The 8716-nt window shown below is 36.6% G+C and overlaps 3 long non-coding RNA genes across 5 annotated transcripts; all 3 read left to right on the top strand.

Annotated features, from left to right (window-relative positions):
* On the top strand, nucleotides 1–1538 carry LOC149406559 (uncharacterized). The gene is made up of 5 exons (XR_016301346.1): nucleotides 1–111; nucleotides 344–445; nucleotides 530–661; nucleotides 756–907; nucleotides 1021–1538. It is a non-coding gene; the product is annotated as an uncharacterized LOC149406559 (long non-coding RNA).
* Nucleotides 1539–1639: 101 nt separating this feature from the next.
* LOC149406558 (uncharacterized) lies at nucleotides 1640–2870 on the top strand. Of its 3 annotated transcripts, none has more exons than XR_016301572.1 (4): nucleotides 1640–2042; nucleotides 2137–2302; nucleotides 2430–2629; nucleotides 2693–2870. It is a non-coding gene; the product is annotated as an uncharacterized LOC149406558 (long non-coding RNA). The 3 variants fall into 3 exon arrangements; XR_016301571.1 differs by having other exon boundaries at nucleotides 2133–2302; XR_016301570.1 differs by having other exon boundaries at nucleotides 1640–2302.
* A 917-nt stretch (nucleotides 2871–3787) lies between these two features.
* On the top strand, nucleotides 3788–6271 carry LOC149406557 (uncharacterized). Its single transcript, XR_016301719.1, has 3 exons — nucleotides 3788–3914; nucleotides 4011–4072; nucleotides 5543–6271. It is a non-coding gene; the product is annotated as an uncharacterized LOC149406557 (long non-coding RNA).
* Nucleotides 6272–8716: the final 2445 nt, after the last annotated feature.

Genomic DNA, 8716 nt, shown 5'->3' with positions numbered 1-8716 from the left:
TTTTTTTTCCGGTTACAAGTGAAAACAAGGCTTTGAGTTCTGACCAATCCCGTGCCGGATCAGTTGCGGAGTATTGATCGGTCCCTTGGTGAGAACGACAAGGAGATGTTGGTACGTTCGATGATTCAAGAAACTTTGAAATATGTGGTTTCACAGTACAATACCGGTCAGCTTCTTACCCCGAGAGAGGTAATCTGCAAAAGAAAAGAGGTAATCCCAGCTCGCCCTGCCGCGAATCCACTTGGTCGTCTTCAGTATCACGTGCCGTCCCTATTTTTATATTTTTGCTAATTCTTTCTGAAATTGTCTTTAATTGTAGATCTGTTCTTGTTTGTTGATCCAGGGTTTAGAAACACACTATGTTACCAGTTCGAATCGACGCTGGTCACCAGCCCGATCTCCCTCTCTGCCGTCGCCGCCCGAGGGACGCTGTCTCAGGAATCTTGTGATGCCTTTCAGTATTTCTATCCATTTCTTTTTCTTTTTTGCCCTTTTATGTATTTGTTACTAACTCCATATCTTTACGCAGACTTGGCGAGAATAATTTCTTCGGCATCTCTATTGCGAATGACATCGGCGTGCTTTGTAAGGAAGGTCGGATCGAGAAGGACCGCAACCTCATACGAGAATTTGAAGCCGAGGAACACTATCTTGTCTACCGGTATATGTGAACACTATCTTGTCTTATTTACTGATTTCTATAAGCTGCGTTATTATGAATTGTATTATCTGTTACCTTTATCGATTGCCTCAAGGAAGGGCAAACTTGACCTCCCATTGTCATCGAAGAGATGGTCGGCCTCCCATAGTTGACTGCTAGCTGAAGCTCGTTTGATTCGGTGATGATACCCCGGAATCAACATCCCTGATTCTCTCAAGAACCTTATTTGTTCCGGGTGACTCCCAGGTTAGCATATAAGACACTATCCAATTTATCACAGTGTATCTGTTATCATATGGAATTAACCATGTTCTAATTATTTTTATATTTATTTTGGGCTTGATGCAATATTGAACTAGCCTACCGTGGCACTTTGCTGAACGTCCCAGGGATGAAGGACTTGGGGCTTTGGATCTTAGCTTTTTGTTATTCAAAGCTCCATACTTTTTTCGCTATAAAGGTATATCGTGTAGGAAGAAGGAACACATTTCATGGTTAGAGATATCTAGTCGAGAGCATTTCTGGGAGTAATGACCCTGCACAAGGTATGTGAAACAATCATAAAGCTAAGAACTGGTGTGACCCGTTCATTCCAGCTTCGTAGGACCGATCGTCAGTGCTGAGACTGGTCGGAAGATATTCCTCTTGGAGGTGGTGATATTGATCTGCCAGATCGAAACGCCTTTAACTGGTCTGGCTGGTGGATCACAGCTTCCGACGGGTCTCCAGTTCCACAATGAAATCAAGCGAGAGTTTCCGTGAAAAACCTAGAGAGAAAAGCTAAAACCACTCACCCGCTCTCAGTCTCTAATTAGTGTCGTTTCGACTCAACCATGGCACTCCTCGGCCCGCCTCGTCCCTGAAATGAACCCTCCAGTATCACGTGTTGTCCCTCTCTATTTGTATTTTTTTTTGTTGCTAATTCTTCCTGAAATTGCTTGTAAATAGTTGATTTGTTGTTGTTTGCTGATCCAGGGTATGGAAGCACACTCTGTAGGTGGTTCGACTCCAGGTGGGTCATTCCCTGCTGTCGCGACCCACAAGGATGCTGTCTCAGGAATCTTATCGATGCCTTTCAGTATTTGTATGAAAGGAAGATGAGTAGAAGAAAGGGAAGAAGAATACAATGTTGACATATAAGAAGCATAGACAAGAATTTTGTAAACAGGGAGTACCTTTTTTTTTTCTTTATCTTTTTGTGTAATTGTTTCTAACCCGAAATCTTTACACAGGGTTTGCGGAAGAATTTGATTCATCCGGCTCGTACTCTATGCGTGTGAGATCGATGCCTTTTTATAAGGATGGCCGGATTGAGATAGACGGCGATCTCGTACAAGAAATTGAATGGACATGGAGCTTTCAACACTTAAGAAGATCATGGGTAAATAATATCTTCTTTTATTTACTGCTGGTTTCTACAAGCGGCGTTGTTATGAATTGCTTAGCAGTTACCTTTACCAATTGCCTCAAGGAAGGGCCAACTTGACCTCCCATTGCACATAGTTAAGAGCGCGCCATCGAAGAGGTGGTCGGCCTCCAGAGTTGACTACTCGTAGAAGTTAGTTTGTTTCGATCATAATACCCTGGAATCAACATCACCAATGCTCTCAAGTACCTCATTTGTTCCGGGATGACTCTCAGGTTAGTAGATAAGACATTAATTATCCGATTTCTGATCAGTGTATCTATTATCGTATGTAATCAATCGACCATGTTCTAATTGGTTTTTTTTTTTTTTTTTTTTTTTTTTTTTTTTTTTTGGCGCTAGATGCATTGAATTAGGCTAGCTGGGCACTTTGCTGAACATCCCAGACTTGAAGAAGGACTTGGGGCTTTGGATCCAAGCTTTTTCTTATTCAAAGCTCCCCAGTATTTTTGCTGTGAAGGTATATCCTGTAGGAAGGAACACATTTCATGGTTCGAGAAACCTAGTTGAGGGCATTTCTGGGAGTCGTGACCTGCAAAAAGGTGTGTGAATCTATCATAATCTCAGAACTGATGTGAGAATTTATGGTTTTTTTTTTGTTACAGGTGAAATTATGGCTTCAAGTTCTAGACAATCCCGTACCAGACCAGATGGAGAGTACCCTATCGATCCTTTGTTGAGAATTATACAAGGAGATTTTTGTGCCTTTGATAATTTATGAAACTTTGAAACCTGTGTTTCATGGTATAATGTCAGTCAACTTATTACCTAGGAGAGGTAACCTGCACAAGAAAAGAAGTATATACCCTTCATAAGAATTTCGAAACACAATGTTAGGAATAGTTTTTCATTGAGGGACATTATGTTATCGACACATTTTTTTTCATGTTGGTGGATTTTATAACCTCTCTCAAAATTCAAATTTAATCAAAAGGTCTTTTCAACTATGCTCTTTGTAGGTCATGGATTGGTCTTTTGAACACGAAGGTCCAGTTTGACCAGAACAACCTCCTCGTCGGTTAGGAGCACTATCCAAGGACAGAGCGTGATGAGGAATCTCATTCAGCTTTTGAGATAATTTGTTTGTATATCTATGTGTTTGAAATCTGCTCGTTTAATAGCCATTTATCCTTCTATGTGTTCATCACACAAAGTGGAAGAGGAAGACATGTATTCTTCTCTTAACTCTGTTTTATTTTGTCTTTGTTTAGGCACTCATCTTCTTAATCTTCTTGTTTAATTTGTTGTGTTACTAAGATAAGAGATGGGAACTATGTAAAGCACTGAGTTTTACATATGCAATTATTTTTGTTTGAAAGTATTATGCTTCATCTCACAAAAGGAGTTCACAAACTAAGCAGTTTTCACTTCTCATTCCAAACAAACATAACTGTAATTTGTTTTGGGGCTGGTAATTCCTTCTGAGACTTTTCCTAAACAAACTTTAGAAATAAAAAGAAAGTATTCTTTATGAATATGAATATCAAGCGAGATTATTCTCTTGTACTGTTGGTTTTTAAATATAGCATGGTTCAAAATTTGTACTATAAGGCCTAGGCTTTATAGCCCGTTGGCCTCTTGCTACCATCTGAATGAATCTTAATATTACTGTTGTCATTATGCCGAATAAATACGCGATATTATACACTTGTCACTTTGCCTATGTTTTTGAAACAATCTCTAGTCTTTGTGGAATATTTCATGGAGATACTAGCTTATGGATTCAAATTTGCGTTGTTAATTCATCATGGTCGGGGTGAAGATGTGATATAACAATTCTCTCGTGACAGGAAATCTGGCCGGAATTGGAGATTCAGTGCAAAGCAGGTTGGATCCTCATTTGAAAACTGTTCTTGTCAGATTTTGGACGCCTATATATCTTCAAGCTTTCAGAGATTTATTAGTTCTGTCTCACTGCGTTAGGACTCGGGATTTCAATGGCGTGGGGAGGATCACTTCACTCAATTTTCAAAAGGTCAGAATAGGTTGGTATTTTTTCCTTTTGATTGAGCCGAAGCAAATCTGTTTTGATCGCCTCTGCCTATGGGACTAATTAAAAGTCTATATATGAAGTTATATCAAAGCATAGGCATAACCCATATAAGAAAAAAAAAATCATGAATAGCACCAGAGTTGATAGAAAGTTGTGCTTCATTTTCGTAGAAAAGGAAAGTTAAATAACCAGACATTATGTTAAGTCATGATAACATAGCTAACCCTGACACCTTTATTTTTAGCGTTCTTTTTACACCGTAAAACATAACCCTGTGTGTCTCTGTAGGTGTGTGTTGTGTGGTCAACAATATGAATCTCTGTCTAGCTCGATTCTATTAGGATGTACTTTATCTGTACATATTTATTTTGTATTGGCTCTTTTTAGTCGGAGCGCTTTGGTATGTGTTAGTCCTAATCGATCTCTGGTTCTTTTATTTATTTATTTACGATTGTTAATGTAGCACCGAATAAACTTAACATTGATGTGTTTTCAGTTACTTCATGTGCCTTGATGACTACAGTACCATTTCTCTTATGCCTTGATGACTCAGTTTCTTAATGTGCTTTGATACTTGTACTTTGAAGTGATTTTGTTGCCAATTTTACTTTTATATTTTGTTGCCTCTTTTTAGTTGAAGCGTTTTGATTTGTGTGAGTCGGAGTCGATCTCTGGTTCTTTATTACTTCTTTTCAAATGGTATTGTTGCACTGGATAATAGAACTCAACAGTGATGTGTACAGAATCATAATGGTACAGAATCATTTATCTTATGCCTTGATGAATTAGTTTCTTCACGTGCTTTGCTATTTTACCTCTACTTTGAGGTGATTTCGTTGCCATAATCCAAATGTTGCTTCTCACAGTAACTAGTTGTGAGAATAGGGCTTTAACTTAAGATTTTTTTTAGTAAGCGTGACCTTTGATGGGTAATATTTCTACTGAATTCCCTTTCTAATAATAAAAAACTGGTATTTGAGCTATTGTTGTGCTTTTTGAGTCTGGAAGGAATTTCACAATGAGAACATAAGATAGGACATTATAATATCAATAAATTTAGGTATATTCTCCTGTGAATTGATCGAATTGTCTTCTAATTTTTCCTTATATTATTTATATAGGAAGGTATTTTCCTTTGTAAGTCTTGTAGATTGTCGACCTTCCTTTGGTTGGTAGGGACATATAACTCCTTTTTTTTTATCTATTATTCTATGATGTAGTCGGTCATGCTCTTACCTACAATAATAATATCAAAACTTGTGGCCCCATTGAGTTTCTATCTTTATGTGTGTTTAATTTTATACATAGTTTAAGATTTCAGTCTCATGAAAATCCTTTAAATCAGTATTAGCCACTGTTTTTCTATGGCATCAAAGCCTTAAAATAAGATCACTACTTTATCAGCTGAGTGATGTCTTGGTGTGCATTAAATTAAAATTCTTGTGGTATTACTCTTTTGCAGATATGGTCAAGACACAAACCCAGTGCTTTTGGATTTTGCTATTTTTGTGATCGGTTGATTTTCTGCCTGAATGGTCTATTGGCTTGCCTTTATCTCGTCTTTCAAGATGGTCTGGGTCAGTTTAACAAACGCTGATTTATTTACATTGGCTTCTCTCTCTTAATGAAGCATGACATATCTTTATGGATTGGGACTCAGTTTCTTTTCGTACCAGAGCCGACTTTATACACAAAGACGAATGGCTTGTTGCGGTAAACAAGCCTCTGACTCAGATTAACTCTATTCTCATTTTTATCTTTCTCTATTTTTTTGGCCGTGCACATCCTTTATACCATTTTCGTTTTTACCTTTTAGCTTACTAACCTTTGTATGCTTTTAAAAGTTTCATGTTTTATGAATACCTATCATCTCAGTATAAGTAGAAGGGAATTTCTATGGATGCCTTGTTCGATAGTAAGTTCTGCATTTTGTCCCATTCCCAAACTCCGGGATGGGACAAAATCATGGTGAAGTGGAGTCTATGCCACGGAATGTCAAAATTCGGGACGTGGGGAGTCTACGCCGCTTCTGACGTGAAAAGGTCCCGTTCGGATCCTCATTCAGAGACATCGAAACGCCGTTCGAAGTGGCGTCGGTGCATGGATAAGGGAAAGATAGGGACGGAGGAGGTAAGTATCTTGGATAAAATTGCAGCCAAATTAAAAATTAAAATCACGTTTCATTGTGCAGTTGAGCAATTTCTTTATTTGAATTTTAATATTTTGCAAATCAGTCAAGATTTCGCATTTGTTTCGAGAACTACTTCATGGATTGGGACGCAGTTTCTATAAGGTATTGGTCTGTGTGAGGTTGCTCATGTGTGAGATTGTATATTTCCTTTCTGCATACTTCTCTGTTCAAGATGGTTTGGGCATTTATACCAAGTGATGTTGATCTGTATTTTATATCGGGTTTCTCTTATGTAAGTTTCTTGCCATGATCCTAGTGCAACACCTGGTTGCGGAATTGATCAGTGGTTGGAACTTATTTGGTTCTCAGTTTTTTCTGTACGGATTCTTCCCTGTGGCGAGTCACTATGGTATCAGTTCTCCAAGGGGCTTATGCCATGTGTTCGGTTGCTTTTATTTTGGGACCGTGTATTGACTTCAAGGGTCTTATATTTTGGTTTGATTACTTATATTTTGGGATGGTGATTTGCTTCTGAGCCGGTACTAGATGCTTTTTTGCCCTTTATTTGAGGTTAAATGGTGGAATTTAGGATGTTTTGGTATATAAACAGACACGTATTTCTGGTTATAAGGGAATTGAATGAGTCGTTGGTCAACACTTCTTTTTGGTGAGTACTGATTTGCGTTGGGCTTTTATATTTGGATCCCTGGCTGTCTCGAGTATTCATTTTCTGGCTGTGAGGATGGGTATAATCTGTGAATGGTGAATTCTTATATGTTTCTGCGCATGGAAAACATATTCGTTTATGGGAGATCCGTCTGATTATCGTCACACCATGCTTGGATTATCGATCATTCCGGGAGAAAAGTTTCTATTCTCGGTCTTCGTGGAGGTCAAGTATCAAGACGCTATTGATCTTGCATGAATATCCATATTATGTCCTTTGGCTTCCTTGCATTTATTGCTGATTTTTTTTAATTGGTTTGCGATTGAATCTCTTAGATTTTTACGGCACTCTATGATTTAACCTCTTAGATTCTTCTTACTTGGTTCTTAATGATTGAAATTCTTGGATTGTTTTTACTTGGTTTTTTATGATTGAATCTCTAGATGTATACAGTACTGTTTGGTTAGCTTTACCATTTTCTTTTATGTTCTATATTAATTATATTATAAGTAGGTCCCTTTATAGCGTCGTTCATGTAAATTCTCCATTTTTTGTCTGGTTTTTATGAATTTGCGCGTGATAGTACTTTGAAGATGTAGCCTTAGGAATATATTTTGAGTTTACTAATTATTGTTTACTTTCTCTTTAGTGGGTTGTCTTTTATTTTTGTGGTGTGTGGCTTTAAATACTTGTATTTTGTGTAGTGCGTGATGATCGTGGCATAATAAAAAATTTGTTTCGAGTATGATGCTCATATCAGTTTATTTGTTTGTTGTTTATACTTTCCTTGTGTGATATGATTTTTAGTCTATACTATATGTTTGTGTTGTTAGCTTTTTATCTTTCTTATCTCGTATGGGTGTATGACGGTGAGATGATTTATTTATTTAATGTCTACCTCACGGTGTGTTTGTGTTAGATTTGTTTTGGTCAGTACATTATGCTTTCATAGTGCATGATAGACACTTATTATTTATTTATACTAATAAATATACAATTCGTATGTTTATTCAGTTAACTTTTGATTTAGAAATCAGTCTATATACGTTTGTATTGATGTCATTTATAGTGGCATACTATGATAGTTATTGTGGTGGTTTTATGCAAGCTATTTAGGCCTTTTTTTTATAACTTGGTTTTATTTATTTATCTATTAATTTTAGATATATATTGGTTGGTAATAGCTTAGTATTTCGTGATATCATTATTTTCCCGAGTGGCAGTCTGTTGGAGCATTTTACTTTGCTGGTTTTAGTTATTTTATTTTTTGTTGCTTCTTAGTATAAAATGTCCACGAGTATAGCGGTTTATTCTATGCTGCGTTTAATCAGCAAATTTTGAGTTTTTGGCTTAAAAAATGAGCTTTGGGATTTGTCTCGAAAAGACTATTAGATCTGAAGAATTGCTATCTTTGGATCGTCACGTAAACACACCTACAAAAAGAAGAATTTAAAGTATCAAATGTGATAATGTAAAAATATATAGTATCTAAATTTTACAATGTCATTAATACTATAATTAATGTGAGTTTTTTTTTTCATGCAACAATTTATGTTACAAGTTGTGGAGTCATTTTTCATTTAACAATTTATGCGGTTGAGCCTGGATGGTGACAACTGTGGGAGTCTGAGTAACTATGAAAAATACAAGTTACTGCAAATCACTATCGTTTGTATGAAAAAGTTCTAAAACAACAAAGACGGTAAAACATTTTTTCGATATGAAAGATTTGAAGACTAGAAATTTAAAAAAAAAAAAAGAAGTTAGAATCTATTTAACTTCGATCGAGGATAAAGGGAAGTAAAGAGAATGTCAAAACTTCCAATAGAGTATTTAGA

Source organism: Urtica dioica, chromosome 1 (assembly GCF_054948205.1).
Source record: "Urtica dioica subsp. dioica isolate 48M chromosome 1, U.dioica_male_clone48M_v1_H2, whole genome shotgun sequence".
In the NCBI taxonomy this organism is placed as follows: domain Eukaryota; kingdom Viridiplantae; phylum Streptophyta; class Magnoliopsida; order Rosales; family Urticaceae; genus Urtica; species Urtica dioica.
The sequence above is the reverse complement of the archived record's forward strand: the minus strand, read 5'-3'. Positions and strand labels throughout refer to the sequence as shown.